This window comes from Calypte anna, chromosome 18, assembly GCF_003957555.1.
Source record: "Calypte anna isolate BGI_N300 chromosome 18, bCalAnn1_v1.p, whole genome shotgun sequence".
In the NCBI taxonomy this organism is placed as follows: Eukaryota; Metazoa; Chordata; class Aves; order Apodiformes; family Trochilidae; genus Calypte; species Calypte anna.
In genome coordinates this window covers 2,357,652-2,373,968 of record NC_044263.1, presented here as the reverse complement: position 1 = coordinate 2,373,968, position 16,317 = coordinate 2,357,652, and the positions used below count along the sequence as shown (strand labels likewise).

The 16,317-nt window shown below is 47.7% G+C and overlaps 1 long non-coding RNA gene across 1 annotated transcript in view; it reads left to right on the top strand.

Annotated features, from left to right (window-relative positions):
- Window positions 1–5,711, top strand: part of LOC115599320 — a 28,515-nt gene extending 22,804 nt beyond the window's left edge. Inside the window, exon 7 of the long non-coding RNA XR_003988315.1 lies at window positions 5,445–5,711. This is a non-coding gene — a long non-coding RNA (uncharacterized LOC115599320). The remainder of the gene's footprint in view (window positions 1–5,444) is intronic.
- Window positions 5,712–16,317: the final 10,606 nt, after the last annotated feature.

The window sequence follows — 16,317 nt, the reverse complement described above, 5'->3', positions numbered from 1 at the left end:
ACAAATAGCTCCAAATTCCCAAACCTCCAGCTCTGCTCAGTTACTGGATGAAACATTTGGGCTTGTGGTTGGAGAGCAGCCCCTATGAGATGGTTTAATGGCTGCTTCTGATCTTAAACCCAATGAGTCCCTGAATTGCTTCCCAAACCACAAAAAAACATCCTTGGAGCTCAGCTGGCTCTGACTGCATAAATCCCTCCCAGAGTATCTCAGCACAGAGTCTGTGTTATCAGACCTTTGGAGATCACTTTTCTTTCCCCTGTTAAACACAGCTCAGCTCTTACTGCCTTCACACCAATAAAAATTTCCTGGTGATTACTTCTAGGAATCATCCATTTAGGGATTTTTAAAGTGTTTGCCCAGGTTTGTGCTAGATGGGGGTGGCTGCTGTGTAACCCCCAGCAGCATCCCCTCTGCACCAGGGTTATTTTTTGGGTCTGGTTTCTTTGGCACTGATGCTTTCCCCTCTTGACATGGCTTTTAACATGTGGCTGCTTCCCTTATCTCAAGCTGTGATGGGATTTTGCCTCTGGCTGGCAGGATGGACAAGGTCAGGGAGAAGGATATGATCCTGCTTGGGGGTTTTCCTGGCTGGAAGTGCTGGCTGAGGGCTCTGCAGGGTCCTTTGGCAGAGCTGGGAGATGCTGATGGGGTTGGGGGATCAGCTGGATTCCTGCAAAGAAAGGGCAGGGTAGGGAGAGGAGCTCAGCATCCCACTGGAGGAAGGGTCCTGTGTTATTCCCACCCCAGGAGAGCTCCAAAGGGAGGAGGAATTCCATGGATCCAGTGCTAAGGGGCACACGACTGGAGCAAAAATAAAAATCCCATCTCTTTATCCCATGGATTTATCTCGCTGAGGAGGGCTTGGCAACCACCACCAGATGCTCATCTCCTCAGTTGCTTTATTGGATTCTGGGACATCCTCATCATTGCCATAAGTGGGGGATGATTCCCCAGCATCTGGCATCTGTTAGTGCTGATTCCAAGCTCTTATCAACCCACTTAAGGCCAGAGCATCCCTGCTGGGGGTGCAGGCAGGGGCAGCCTGGCAAATCCTAAAGCAGGATCATTTTATCCTATTTTTTTTTTCCCCTCTGAGCTGTTGCTGAATGTCCTGAGTCCTCATCACCAGACCCTGCTGCAGGTGGGGAGGAATTGCCCTGATATCCCCCCATTATTTCTGGCCAAGGTCAGGAAATCACAGCCCCATTTCCCCCCAGCCTTGCCCACCCCCCAGGTTGTATTTCAGGAGCTGCTGAAACCTAAGCACAAGTTGTCCCTCAGCTCATGGGAAGTGGTACTGAACAGTTCAGGCCAGAAAGAAACCTCCTGCTAAATCAGAGCTCCTTCTGGTTTCTTTTTTTTGTTGGTTTTTTGGGTTTAGGTTCCAGAGGTCTCCTGCAGATAGAAATGAGCACAGCTGCTTGGCCACTTTTCAGCTGGGTTTTTATTAATGAAGAAGGGAGAAGGGATGGGGCTGGAGAGCAGTCCCAGGCAGGTGGGTTTCCCCATCAGCTCAGAGTGAGGGAAAAGGAGGAATAAAGCAGGCAAAAAGCAGATATTTCAAGAATGCTCCCAAGGTGGTATTTTCCTTCCAGCTAAGGGATAAAACTGAGGGGTTTAGGCAGTTTTAAATATTTTGGTTTGTTCCTTATTTCCTTCCCCTGAGGAGCCTGGCAGCCTTTGGCCAAATGGCAGAGCCTGGGGGGTGGGTGGATGGATGGATGGATGGATGGATGGATGGATGGATGGATGGATGGATGGATGGAGGTTTTTGAGGCAAGCAAGGGTGCAAAAAGATCTATTTGAGCAAAGGAATTAAACCTTTCCCCGTGTTGCTCCTGGCTGAGGAATGCTGCTGGGTTTTGAAGAGCAGGGGAGGGAAAGGAAAAGGCATTTTTGAGGCTTGCAGGGCTTGGGCTCTGTCTAGACTCCCTAATGCAGCAGTGCACACACCACCCTGCCTTGAACTCCTGCCCTGGCTCCTTCCAATGTGTCCCATAACCTGAGAAGCCTTCCCCCTGCCAAAGCCTCAGCACTGCTCATGGGCCCCTGGTTCCTCTTGGCAGTTCATCCCATGGAAGCAGTGAACTTGCAGCAGGTGGCAACAAAGCCCAGTTCCTATAACCACATCCTGCTGGCAACAAAAATCCACCTTGGGCTGAGCACATCTCCCCCCAGGCTGCTGGAGCTGCCCAGGTGTGGGAATGGGGCATCAAACCTGACCTGGTTAGAGGACCAGAGACTCTCACAGGGAATTTGTCCCTGTTGGAAAAATGCAGAAAGTGTTTTCTGGTGTGGGAGGTCACTCAGATGCCTCTCAGGAGAGAGGAGGTTGCTGCTGATCACTGTTTCTTTTCTCTAAACCCCCCAAAGTCTTTATACACCTAGTTCAGGGTTTAGGTTGTTTTCCTTCACCATCCAAACTCTGGATGGGTTTTGCCATTTCTTTTTTTTCCAAAGGCAACCGAGTGCCCTCACCCCTTCCCCATCCCACCCCCATCATAGGCAGCAGGAGTCTGGATGTGACCCTGGCCTCAGTGCCTTGGACACAAAATTCCACACTCCAGGAGCCAGGTCCTGCCCGAGGAGCCCAACCCAGCCCTCACTTTTCCAGCTGTGCATTCCTGAGATGAAAAGGGCAGCTCAGGCTCAGGAGGTTTGGGAGCAGAAAACCAGAGCTTGGGCACTCCAGGGAAAAGCTTGGCAGCTGCAGGAGCTGGAAAAAAAATCTGCTCTGAGCTCTCTTGGGTCCCCTCCTGATTTGGGGAGCATTCCCCCATCACGTTTCTAAGATTTTGGATGCTTGGATGCTGGTGGCACTTAGAAACCTGGCTTTGAGTTGAGAGAAGGAGGGATCAGAAAGTGCTGGGCTGGCTCTTCAGGAGGCTTTTTGGCTGCTGGAAGTCAGAGCCTGGGCTGCTCAGTCTGGGGCAGAGAGGCAGCAGACTGAGGGGTGGATGAAGCCACGAGTTCATCTCCCTGCAGTCTAGCCAGGTAGACAGTTGTTTGGGTGTTTTTTTAATTATTATTTCCCTCCCAGAACTTCATTAAAATGCATGCATCTTTCCCCAGATTTTTAATGAAGCTGAATGGCAAGTCCCAGCAGCTCTCTCATTACACCAAGATTATCTTGTTTTCATGGAGAAAAAGGCCAGAGCCAAGGGCAGGATCCTTCCCCTGCCCTGGGCTGCTCTGGGATGTGTTCTCTCCAGCAAGCAGCCAGAAACCCAGGTTTTGTAATCATGGGCTGGGCTGTGCTGCTGAGAGGAGGATACATTTATCCACTGGAAAAATCTCTGCATTAGTCTGGGCTGGCTGAGAAATCCTCCCCTCCTGATGCTCCTTCCTGCTCTGACCCCTTTGGACCTTGTCCCCTTTGGGGTTTGGAGCTCCCCTGGCTGGAGGAGCAGCCCATCACCGTGGCTTCCTGCCTGCTCAGAGCCTTCTCCTGCCTTGGATTCCTCCTCCTGTCCCCTGGGCTCACTGAGGAAAAAAGGAAAAATTAAAAAAATAAAAGGAAAATAAAAATCTGAGTGAGGTGGGTTGGATCACGGGGTCAATTTCTATGACACAAACCAGCTCATGTTTAACCCCAGGAAAATTCCAGAAGGGCTCTCCTGGTGGATCAGAACAGTCTGTGCTGCATAGGAAAGCACCAGCTTGGTTGTGGGAGGGATGGAAAGGAGCTCACTGGGATCCTGCAGCCTCCCACCCTGCTGGGCTTTGGGATATTCCAGGCTGGGATCAGCACAACCAACCCAGGACCTCATCCCAGTCCAGCTGCCCAGTGGCACCAGTAGAGCTCAGCTGTGCCTCCTGACAACATCCACAGAGCTGAGCAGGGTGAAAAGGAACAAATTGATGATTTTTTTTTTTTTTTTTTAAAACAGGAGATTGTAAAAGACTGAAAAAAAACCCCTCAACCCAACCAAAACCCTCTACAAAAAGAACAACAACAAAAAGAAGCTGTGGTTTCTTCAGGCAGCTTTGGGTTCCTGGAAGCTGGTGATGCTCTGGATTACTGCTGGGTTTTTAGAGCTCTTTCAATTTTGCTTTTTGGTTTGGTTTTGTAATTTTTTTTTTTAGGATATTTTGCCTGTAGTGTGGGTATGTGTGGGTAGAGGACTGGGGAATACACAGCAGGGGAAAGAAAAAAAAAAAAGCTGGGCAGGAGCAGGCTGCCTGCATATCTTGGGGTTTGGGTTTCTTTTTTCTTTTCTTGAAATTGAAAGCCCAAAGTTGTTGAAGCTCTGGGTATGTGGAGGCTGAGCACAGGCACAACTCAGACAGGATCCTTTGTGCTTCATGAACCACCTTGTGCCTCCTCAGCTCTCTCTCAGCTTCCAAAATAGTCCAAGTTTCTGATTTATGTCACTTGGAAGTTGCCCTGCAGGAGGGGAAGGGATGCAGCCAAGTCACCCCAGGCCAGCAGGTGATGGTCTGGTGGTCCTGTAGGTCTGAGATTGGTGCTACCAGGAAATCTGGGTTATTTTGCTGCCCAGTTTTGGTTTCACATCTCATTTTGCCATTTTTACTTAGAAAACAGGTGTCTTCTTCAGGAAGTATTGCTCTTTTCTCCATGTTACTCGTGGGTACCTTTCTCCATAGGATGCTGCTGCTTTGCAAGAAGTCCAAAGGAAAAAAAAATATTAAAAAAGGGAGAGTTTGCTCAACTGGTGCCCAGGTGGGATGGAGGGAAGGTGGGGAGTGAGGTGGCCCCAAGGTCTCCTTTATTTCTGTGTGAATGGAATATCCAGGGCTTGTTCTGCCTCTTCTGCTCTTTGCCTGATGGGTGCTCTGGATTTTTATTGCTTGCACTGAAAGCAGTGCCCAGTTTGTGTTTTGAACCTCTAGAGGGAATTTAGAGGGCAAAATCAGTTTGTTGCCTTGGTGTCAGAAGGAGAAATGACTTTGCTCACCCCAGCAGGGTGTGTGAGGGTCCTGGGAGAGGGGACCCAGGCTGGAGGGGCTTGGGCTGCCCCAAGAGGTGTGGGTGCTGTCACTGCCAGGTGCAAAACCCCCACTACAGTTTTCCTTCTTCTCCACCCTATGGCACCCATAAACGTGCCAAGATCATGGGGTTTGGGGGGTTTTGTTTTTTCTTTTTCCTCCTGTTACCAAAGCAGAGTCAGATCTTCCCAGCCAGGCTCTTCCTTGCCCATTGCTCCTTCCCAATACAAAAACCTTACTGGAAAGTTTCAGCTTTGCTCTCTTCCTTTTTTTTTTTTTCCCCTCAGCTGGAAGCTTCCTTTTAAAACATTCATATTCTCCTTATTTTTTTTTTCCCCCAGCAGGTTAATTAATACTTGATTCATCACCTTGAAAGCTAATGGATCTTTACCCATCTTGGGAAGGAAACGAATGCCTTCTATAAATAACTGTGGGAAGCCTTGCCAGGGCTCACTGACAACCCCTCTTTATTTATTCTCCTTCTCTTCCAGGAAACAAACTCTGCTCAGCTCCAGAGGAGTTAATCCTAACCTTTTCCCAAGGCTGGTTTGTGCACTACCCTGGCTCGATGTTTTCCTTCTTCAGCTTTACTTGGTAAACACAGTGCCTTGTTCCAAGGGAAAAAATAAAATAAAATAAAATAAGGGCAGAGGTTGTGGACAGAGACCTGGAGAGCACAGTGTGATTGCTCCAGCCTGGGCCAGCAAAGGTCATTTGAGACCTTGGGTGTTTTTGTGGGCTGGGAGGTGGCTGGCACCCTCTGTTTAGCTTTGGCTATTAAAAAAAAAAATTGGGGAGCCCTTTCCCAGCTCTCAGCTGACCCAAATAAGTGGTGTTTGTTGTCTTTGACTGCCACTGATGACCTGAATTAGGAGCCTATTAAAAATCACACCTAGTTTGTTGCTCACGTGTGTTGAATTAAAAAGTAATTATTTACTTTCCCTGTGAATTTGGGTCTTCCTCCTGGGTGCTGCTCTGCAGGGAAATCCTTGCTGTCTGCATGGAATTCCAGGGCAGAAATAACCCTGGGAAGCTGGGCAAGGGGACAGAGCTGTTGGCTCCCTGTCCCTGGGGGTGTTTCAAAGAGGTGTGGATGTGATGCTTGGGAGGATGAGTTAACCACTGGACTTGTTAGTTAAGTTAATGGGTGGTAGGTTAAGTTAGGGTTGGAGCTTTTGAGGACCTTGAAAGCCTTTTCCAAGTGGAACAATTCCGTGAGGGACACAGAGGTGGCAGGAGGGTTACCATGGATGGTTTTGACAAATAGATGTTAAAGTTCCTTTTGAGGGAATTTCTGGGCACCTGATGTCACATCAGTGAAACCCAACGGGGAGCTTGTCCTGGGGCTGCAGGGTGAACCCCCTGTCACTCCAGCAGTGACATTTCTTTTGGGGCAGGACACCTCCCTGAGAGGGCTAGCAAAAGCATCCCTGGGCTACCAGGTGACTCCTGCCCAGCTCAGGCTTCTTCTGGGGCTCTCTCTCATCAGTTCCTGCTATTTATTTACACTAAGCCCTTTAGCAACAAATCAAGCAATCAATCAAACAAATAAAACATATATAAGATCTCCCCCAAGGGCTGGGCACCAGGCACAGCCATGACCTGGAGCTGTGGTGGCTCCAATGCCTGAAGTCTTCTGCCCAGCCAGTGGTCACCAAGCAGGATTCTCCTCTACCATTCCACATCCATCTCCTCCACCATCCCATATCCATCTCCTCCACCATCCCACATCCATCTCCTCCACCATTCCACATCCATCTCCTCCACCATCCCACATCCATCTCCTCCACCATCCCACATCCATCTCCTCCACTATTCCACATCCATCTCCTCCACCATCCCACATCCATCTCCTCCACTATTCCACATCCATCTCCTCCACCATCCCACATCCATCTCCTCCACTATTCCACATCCATCTCCTCCGCCATCCCACGTCCATCTCCTCCACCATTCCACATCCATCTCCTCCGCCATCCCACGTCCATCTCCTCCACCATCCCACATCCATCTCCTCCACCATTCCACATCCATCTCCTCCACCATCCCATATCCATCTCCTCCACTATCCCACATCCATCTCCTCCACCATTCCACATCCATCTCCTCCACCATCCCACATCCATCTCCTCCACCATTCCACATCCGTCTCCTCCACCATCCCACATCCATCTCCTCCACCATTCCACATCCGTCTCCTCCACCATCCCACATCCATCTCCTCCACCATTCCATATCCACCTCCTCCACCATTCCACGTCCATCTCCTCCACCATTCCACATCCATCTCCTCCACTATTCCACATCCATCTCCTCCACCATTCCACATCCATCTCCTCCACCATCCCACATCCATCTCCTCCACCGTTCTACATCCATCTCCTCCACCATTCCACATCCATCTTCTCCACCATCCCCAAATGTGCTCATTCCCTCGTGTCTTGCTCCCAGGAAACCCCAACCTCAGGAGGGTGTAAAAATCTCATGTGGTTGGTTTCCCACTCCCTCCTGAAAATACAGACTGAAAGCTCCAAGCACTAAGGAGCAGTCAGATAGTTTTGATGATTGATTGAAAAAAAAAAATAATAATACAAAAAGATCTGTGCTGCTTCAGATGAACTTCCAGGTTGTATTTATTTTCGGGCAGAGGGGCTCATGAATGTTTAATTCCTCAGCTCAGGCAGCCTGGGTTGAATTAGAAAGAGAACAACTGATTTTAATGAGGGGAAGATTAATGCAGATGAGTTTGGCTGAAGGAGAGAGGATTGTCTCACTTCAGCCACCTCCTCACAGGGAGGGGAGGTTGCAAGCCCTGATGTGGTAGAGAATATTTGGGTTCTTCCCTGGGGGAAAAAATGCATCCTGCTTCATCCAGGTGGTTTTCACATGAACCTTGGCAGCTGCCCTGAGCCCCCAGCCAGGGGATGGCAGCTCCTGAGCAAGAAGAAGGAGGGAGTAGATGGATGGCTGTGGGATGGTGGAGGAGATGGATGTGGGATGGTGGAGGAGATGGATATGGGATGGTGGAGGAGATGGATGTGGGATGGGGGAGGAGATGGATGTGGGATGGGGGAGGAGATGGATGTGGGATGGTGGAGGAGATGGATATGGAATGGTGGAGGAGAATCCTGCTTGGTGACCACTGGATGGGCAGAAGTCTTCAGGCTGTGGAACAACCACAGCTCCAGGTCATGGCTGTGCCTGGTGCCCAGCCCTTGGGGGAGATCTTATATATGTTTTATTTGTTTGATTGATTGCTTGATTTGTTGCTAAAGGGCTTGGTGTAAATAAATAGCAGGAACTGATGAGAGAGCCCCAGAAGAAGCCTGAGCTGGGCAGGAGTCACCTGGTAGCCCAGGGATGCTTTTGCTAGCCCTCTCAGGGAGGTGTTTGCATCAGGGCTGCCACTGCCACCCCCCTGGACAGCGTGGGACTCAGGGATCAGCCAGTGCCACCTTCCCAGCTCTGGCAGATCAGGAGTTTTGTGTCACCAAGGAGAGCTTAAATATTGTGATTAAAGTTTCCAGCCTCTCTCAGTCTGCTCAGACGTGCAGGAGGAAACCTTTGCAGTTGGGTTCCCTGTGTGCCAGCAGAAGTTCCTCCTCTTTTTTTAAAATGATCTTAATTATCTTTTTTCTTTTTTTTTTTTTGCTTCCCATGGCTGGACTCAGCTGGGATTTTAGAGCAGCAAGGAGGAGGGAAAAAAAAAAAAAGAAAAAAAGGCTGTTTGATTTTCTTCATTACACTAAGCCTGGCTTTACCTTCTGATTGCCAAAGCATGATAAATGGAACAGTGAATATCCAGAGATTTTCAAAGATTTGCTTTCAAATTTGCTTTGCCCTGAGCCTCATTAAGCTCCCAGGTTTCAGCTGCACTTTGTCCTTCCAGCAGAGCAGTGCTGCCATGTATTAATTGCCATATTTTTTGCATTTTAAATTAAAACCAGATAGATGCTCCTCGTGCTTGGCTTTCAGAGCCTATTTTACAAAAACTTGATCATGTGTGGGTTGGTTTTTGCTTTTCCTCTGACCCTGCTGGCTCTGGGAAGGACCCTCCTGACATGCTGTCAGTCCTGGCTCTCTGCTCATCACAGTTTTGTAGATTCAGGCAGAGATTTTTGAAGGTATAATGTGGAGAAAAAGGAAAAAACAGAGACAGAGAAGAAAAATAAGATTTTTAAGCAGCACCCTTACAATTAGGGGGTACAGAGCAGTATAGGCAGGGTGAGAAAGCACATCTTGTGCCCAGCTGCATCCTTCAGCAGCTAAAATGCCCATGGAAGGTCTTGTCCTCCATGAATTAAGGAAAAATGGTTAAAAATACATCTGGCTGAGAGCCCACAGGCACAGCCTCTGGGCTGCTCTTTGGGAGAGGTTGGGAGGGTGGCAGGGGCTGTGCATGAGGGCAGCCCTGGGGACACAGACAAAAGCCACCCAAACACACCTGATGCTGGTTCTTCTGCTGGGCCCAAGAGAAATTGTCCATCTCCTGCACCTTCTGCATCTTTCTCCCTGAGCCCACAGAGGTTTTGGGGGCAGCTTGAAGCTGCAATGAGAAGATCCTCCTGGTGTGGGGCTCAGGAAGCTTCCTCCTCCCCATGGAGGTGGTGGGAGAGTGCAGGAGCTGCAGATTCCTGGGAGATAAAAAGCCCAAGGTGAGGTTATTTTTTTTTTTGGTGATGCCTTCCCATGCTATCCCAGGATGCAGAGAGTGGGGTGAGGACAATTCCAGGAGCTCATCCCTCCTGGAACCCCAACCCCCAGCACCAGGACCCAGCCAGGAGGTGAAGCCCTTGATGCTCAAGATGATCCCAGCAACATTCTCCTCCAGACTTGACCTCCAGGAGCTTTGCTTGAGCTGGGGAGGAGCTCATTGGGAGGAATTTTCTGTCTTTCCTCCAGACCCAACTCACCCAGCTCTAAGAATAACCAACTGCCTCTCTATTTATAACCCAGAGCAGCAGTGGGGCCACCCCAGCCCCAGCTCTGCCCTCCAGCTCTCTGTCCCCACCATCCTGCCAGAGCCCCTTCATGCATTTCCAGGGCTCTTAAGCCCCTTGGGGACACATTTTTAAATATATATATATTTATATATATATAAAATATATATTATATTATATATAATATATATTTGGATCTTTCCAATATATTTTATATATTTTTTTTCCTTCTTGACAAGGCAATATTTTCTTTTTTCAAACCAGGATTATTTTTGTAGCAGCTCCCTCTCTACTTGGTCGAGCAAACCTTTCCCAAGCCCTTGATGTTCCAGATGATGCTATTACTCCTGGAACACCCATGTGCAGGAGGGGAGCATCCTGGGGGTCAGTCCCAGCTGCTCAATCTCCTGGGCACTGGGTATTTACTTATTAATTTGCTTATTACTTTACTTATTAATTATTATTTCTCCTCCCAGCACTGCCTCTGTTTCCCTTCCTGGCAGTGCTGAACCCTGTAACCACACTTCTGGAGAGAGTTTTGCCTCTAATCCAGCCTCTCACTATCTCTGCCACATGCAGGATGCCAGGTTTGATGAAAATGCTCTGATCTGTTCTGACAAATCCTCTGTTACTAAGTAGATAATAAGCAGAAAATCTTCCTAAATAAATCCTGGTTTCTGATCCGGGCCCCACGCTTGTTATTCCTCTGGGACAAATTAACTGCTCCTTCTCCTTCTTCTTCTTGCCATGAATCTGCAGCATCCTCAGCCCCTCGGAGGGGGAAAGGGGACAGAGATTTATGGCTGGGAGAGGGGGAATTTTATCACTAAAAAAAATAAAAATAATAATAAAAAATAAGACTGATTTGGCAGCACTAATGCCCAAGTGCCCAGAACCAGTTTTGGGTTGAGCAGGGATTAAAGGTTGCAGATAATTATAATCCCAAATTGGGGATCAATCCCATCAGCAGAGCAGCAAAGCTGGGAGGGGAGAAGAGGAACTTTTTAGGATGAGAGCCCTCGATTTCCCCCTCTCTTCAGGATCAGGTTGGTAAGTTTAAAACTGAAACCCTCTTGGCAAAGGGGCAACCCCAAGGGAGGGCACCAGGGGCAGAGCTGGGCTCAGCCCCAGCGGGAGTTGGGAGCCGGGGGGCAAAAGAAAAATTAAATTAAAGAAATAAAAATAAAAAGATATGTTTTTTAAATAAATAAAGATGAATAAAAGAAAGGAAAATCATCCTGCTGATGCAAAGCTGCCGCGATGTCCCCCCGCGGTGTTTCGGGGATTGTCCCCTCCGTGCAGCGCTGCGGTGTCACCAGGAGATGGCACAGCACGAGTGGAGATGCTCCGGGCAGGGCACCCGGCAGGACCCACAGCACCCACAGCACCCCTTAAACAAACAAAAAAACCAAAAACAAACAAACAATAAAAAAACAAAACAAACAAACAAACAAACAAAAAAAAAACCACAAAAAAAAAAAAAAAAAAAAAAAAAACCAAAAGGAGAGAAGTTATTAATTAGGGTATTAATTGGGGCAGTTAAGGAAGTGAAAGAAAAAAGGAAATATTCTCCTTTTTTCTTTTTTTTTTCCTCTTTTCTTTTTGTTTTTTTTCTTTTTCCTTTTTTCTTTTCTTTTTTGCTTTTTTGTTTTTTCTTTTTCCTTTTTTCCTGATTCTTTTTGTTTTTCTTTTTCCTTTTCTCCTTTTTTTCTTTTCACTTTCTTTTTTCCTTTTTTCTTTTTTCTTTTCCCTTTTCCCCTTTTCCTTTTTCCTTTTTTCTTTTTTCTTCTTCTTTTTTCCTTTTCTTTTTTTCCTTTTTTCTTTTCTCTTTTTCTTTTTTCCTTTATTCTTTTTTTTTCCTTTTCCTTTTTCCTTTTTCCTTTTTTTCCCCCTTTTCTCTCTTCTTCTTTTCTTTCAAAACCCCATTGCCCAAAACCTTTTCACATCAGGCAAAAAACCAACAAGGACACAACCAAAAAGGTACAAACACCACATTTTCTTTAGAAAGAAGGAAAAAACCTGATCCCATTTCCTTCCCTCCTCCTCCTCCTGCAACCCCCCAGCTGGCAGGACACCCAGGGGCTGGGGTTCCCTGCTCCCTTTCCACACGAGCAGAGCTCCTGGTGGGTCCTGTCCCACTGTGCACAGTGCATTCCTTGGGGAAACTTCATTTATGCTTCTTCTATCTGCTGGGAAACAACTTCCAGAGGTTTTTTTTCCCTGCAAAAACAACCCCAGGGCTGCAGGTGGTGGTGGCTGAGCCAGGAAAAGAAAGCTGGTGACCCCTCAGCCTCCCACCTGCAGGTCTGCATCTGCTGGAACCTATAAAAAAAAGATTAAAAAAAAAGGTAATTTCTTCCTAGAAACGAGTTTCTTCCCTCTCGATTTTCCCTTCTTGGGTTTACATGTCAAAAAAAGGGATTTTAATGAGGTCCCCAGGAGAAAAGGGACAAGCAGCTCCTTCAGTCCCTTGGAAGGGGCCTGGGGGTGGCTCCTCACAGGTGGCTTTTTCATTTTTCCAGGTTTTTTTCCAAGCCAGGACAACTTTTTCCTTCCCCAGCATCCCCATGGATGCAGCAAACTTCCTGCCCTGTCCCATCTGACTCAGGACATCCCCCTGGGGAGGGGACAACACGGAGCTGCTGCTGCTCTGTCCCTCCATCTGTTTGTCCCTGTGGATGCCAGAGCAATCCATTCTTCCAGGAAAAGAATAAAATTTCCTGCAAATAAACCTTCTGCAAATGCAAGGAGTCAGATGGAGGAGATGTTGTGCAATGGTTTGCTGACTGGAGCCTGTTCCTGGCTTCCCAGTCCCTTCTGGGAGGCAAATCCTGAATTCCCATGGGGAATGTGGTGCAGCCTTGCTCCATCATATTGCAAGAGTCTTCTGGCCTCTCCTAAGAGAAGAAGAAAAAAAAAAAAACCAAACAAACCCAGAGCAGTTTGGAGGCCAATTATTTTTTTTTTTTTTCAGATGAAAGCAGAAAAAACCAAAACAAAAAAACAAGAGAAAAAAAAATCAAACAAAAAACCCCAAACAAATTTATCCTGCTGCTTCTTTGTTCTTCTTGAATAACCAAAATTCTATCCTGAATTCCTACTCAGCCTCCTGAAAACCCTTTGGAGGGTTTGCATTTAGAACATGAAATGTATTTCTCAGTGTGAGGCTAAAGAAAATCAAGTTCTAGGGTGGAAGAAGCTGTGGCCCAACCAGCAAGGAGGTGGCTTCAGCTCCTCCTGGCACTTGCTCTAAAATAAATAAATAAAATATAGAAGTTTGATGGGGTTGGGGACACAGGGAATATTTCCAGTGTCCAGTGAGGACCTTGCCTCTTGGTCTATTAGTGGGCACAAGACTTAAATACCTGAAAAAAACCAAAAATCAGCATTTTCAGCTCAATCCTGAGGACTCCCTCCCTTGGCAGCAGAGAATCAGCCACTTCCTTGGAGATTTCCTGTGTGGTTGTTGGATGCTGGGATCCTACCAGTGTCTGTGGCAGAGGAGGGTGTTGAAATCCAGCTTTTTCTTCTCATATCTTGATGGGAAGGAAAATATCTTGGCAGGTTCTGGGGCTGGAGGAGCTGATGGCCAGGCTGGCTTTTGGCTCTCAGTGCTGGGGGATATGTTGCCAAGAAGAAAGTTGCTCAAAATGAAGGTCAGGCTGTGTGTGTCCACCTGCAAGAGAGCAGATTATTTATATTATTTATATTATATTATTTATAAATAATATAGATAATATAGATTATTTATATTTATTATTTGTACAGATGCATCCATGAGGAGAGCCAAGGTGGTTGGTGACAGTGACAATTCTTCCAGCAAAACCATGATATTCTACAGAAGGACCTTTTCCAGCATGCCCCAAATCCATAGGAAGGATTTGCCTTTGGAATCTGGGCTCCTAGCATCCATCAACCACCTCTAACCCAAGGCAAGACTTCTCCAGGAACATTAATTACTGGGTTGGATGATTGGGTATTTTCAAAAAGCCAAATTCATTCAGAAAAGGCCCCACATGTCCTTCCTTACCTGTCCCTAAAGTCTCAGGGATGAAGATGCCAGGGACAAACCAGACACCTCTGATTAGGACAGGAGTTCATGAACTTGGGTTATCACTCAGGCAGGGCCTAATTAAAACATCCTGACTTACACAATCATCTTTCTCTTCCACTCTTTAAAAAAAAAAAAAAGTTTCCTGCTTTTTCCAGCTGGATGAGATCTTCTTCTGCCTGCTTGGAAATCAAAATGTTGTTGGGTTTGGCGCCTGTCACAGCCACACTTTGTCTTCTGCCTGATATTTTATCCATCTGCTGCTGCAGGACAAAGGGAATGTTTTGACCTGAGAGTCCCCAAAGAGTTTTGAGGTGCTGAGGAACAGCAATTCCAGAGAAAAATCTCAGGTTTCAGACAGAATCAAGCTGAAATGCCTTAAAAATTAAATTCTCTGGGAGATGCACCCTGGTACCCATAAACCAGAGGGAGTCTGGATTAGCTGAGGACCTGCTACACCCTGCTCCCCCTCTCTGGGGGATGGAATCCAGCACTGATTTCCTCTTGTGTCTCAAGAAAATGGAAAAAAAAAACCAAAAACAACCCAAAAGTTGGACTTCTGCACCCTCCAGGTTGCCAGCATCTGCCTTGCCTCATTTCTTCTGCTTGAGGAGCATCTGCTGCAGGGTGGCTCCTGGGGCTCCATGGGGATGGGGGGAGCTCACTGGGGTCCTGGTGGGCAGAGCAGGGGAGATGCTGCCTGGCATGGGACACCAGACATCTGTGGGGTTTTTCCTTCAAAGCAGACCCAGTAACTTTTGATTAAAAGAACTCTTTGATGCTGGTTCTGTCCCCTGGGTATTTTCCCTGCAGGACACCACTCCTCTGCTTAACTCCTCCAGCTCCACAGAAGTTTGGCTCCTGGCTATTTGCAAGCTCAAATCACTGCTTTTTTTGTGAGGTTCCTTCTCAGAAATACCACTTTTTTATTGTGGGTGCTCACTGACACTTCAGGGCAGTTCCTTAACTGGTATTTGAACCAGATAACATCCCTAGCTCCAGCACAGCTGTCAGAGGATGAGGACAAAACCTGCTCAGCCCTATCCAGCCATTTTTCAAATAGCCCTTTGCTCCCCAAACCCTCCCAGATTTCACCTTTGCAGGGTGAAACACTGAATACCCCAAACTCCCAACCCTTGAGCACCTTTGTGCCTTGCTCCCCTGACCCCAGCACCCAAACAAAACTCCTGGCTGGCACTTTTTTTTTTTTTTTTACCTTTTTTTCCCCATCCCAAAAGCAGGGGCTGAGCTGTTGCTGTGTTTGGGACACGGGGCTGGAGGCAGCTGGTGGTGAATGGTTCCTTTGTGTGCTTTGTGGTTTGGCTGCACAAAGAGGGCATTATTAAAGCTGATAAATAATAAGAATCTCCCTGTTCAGAAGAGCAAAGCCCTGGAATTGCTGTGGGGAAGGTGCAGGAGGCTCAGCAGGCAGCTGCTCATCCTCTCTCTGCTGGGATGCAGGACATGTCCTGAGCACACAGGGGTTCACCAAAGCCACCCTGGGAATTTGTTTTCCCAACCTGGGAAAAAAAAAAAAAAAAGGAATGACCACATTGTGGGAGCAGTTGTGGAGCTGGGGGCTTCCCCCTGGGCTGCTCTCAGCCCCTGCTCTCCAGGAGGTGGTAGAGACATTGCTGGTTGGTGATTATTCCCCATGGCCTTTCATCCCAGGGCAGGGAAAAGGGAGAGAGGAGGAGGTGACCTCTGAAAGGAATGTTTCAGAAGCCAGTTCATTTCCAGGAAATCTCTATTTTCTTTTTTTTTTTGCCCCCAACAGAAAAGCTAAGACCTCTTGAACTTTTGGGGAACTTTTGTTCATTCCCTCTTGCCAGCTAAGCTCTGCTTTGTGCTGCTGACAGAACCTCTTTCTCCAAGCTCTGGCCACGGGCCAGGACTTGGAAATCTTGGCTGAGTTCTGGCAATGCCACGAGCCCTCTCCCCCTTCCCTCTGGGCTGATGCAAAGCCCCAGCTCCAACCAGCTTGCCTTTAGGGCACTCTCTGGGGGCTTTTTCCCTTCTCCTCCTTATGCAGGTGATGCTGGAGCCAGATCTCCTTGCTTTGTCTCCCCCTGCAATGGAAAACCCACAAAATAATGGAGAATAATCTGCCAAACTTGTCACAGTGAAGGGTGAAGTGGGTTGGGTTGAAGAAACAATTTGCAAGGTGTTGGAAGGAATAGCCAGGGCAGGAGCTGCTCTTCAGGCATCAGAGAAGGAACAGCAATCAGCACAGGGAGGTTACACCCCCCAGTTCTGCTCTGCTCTCCTTTTTTCCCCATTTTCTGGTGCTCTCCTCTGCCCTTCTCCAGCTTCCAGAGATGCTCCCTCTGGGCCAGGACTTATTTGCTGGGGCTTTCATTTCTGTTTCCATCT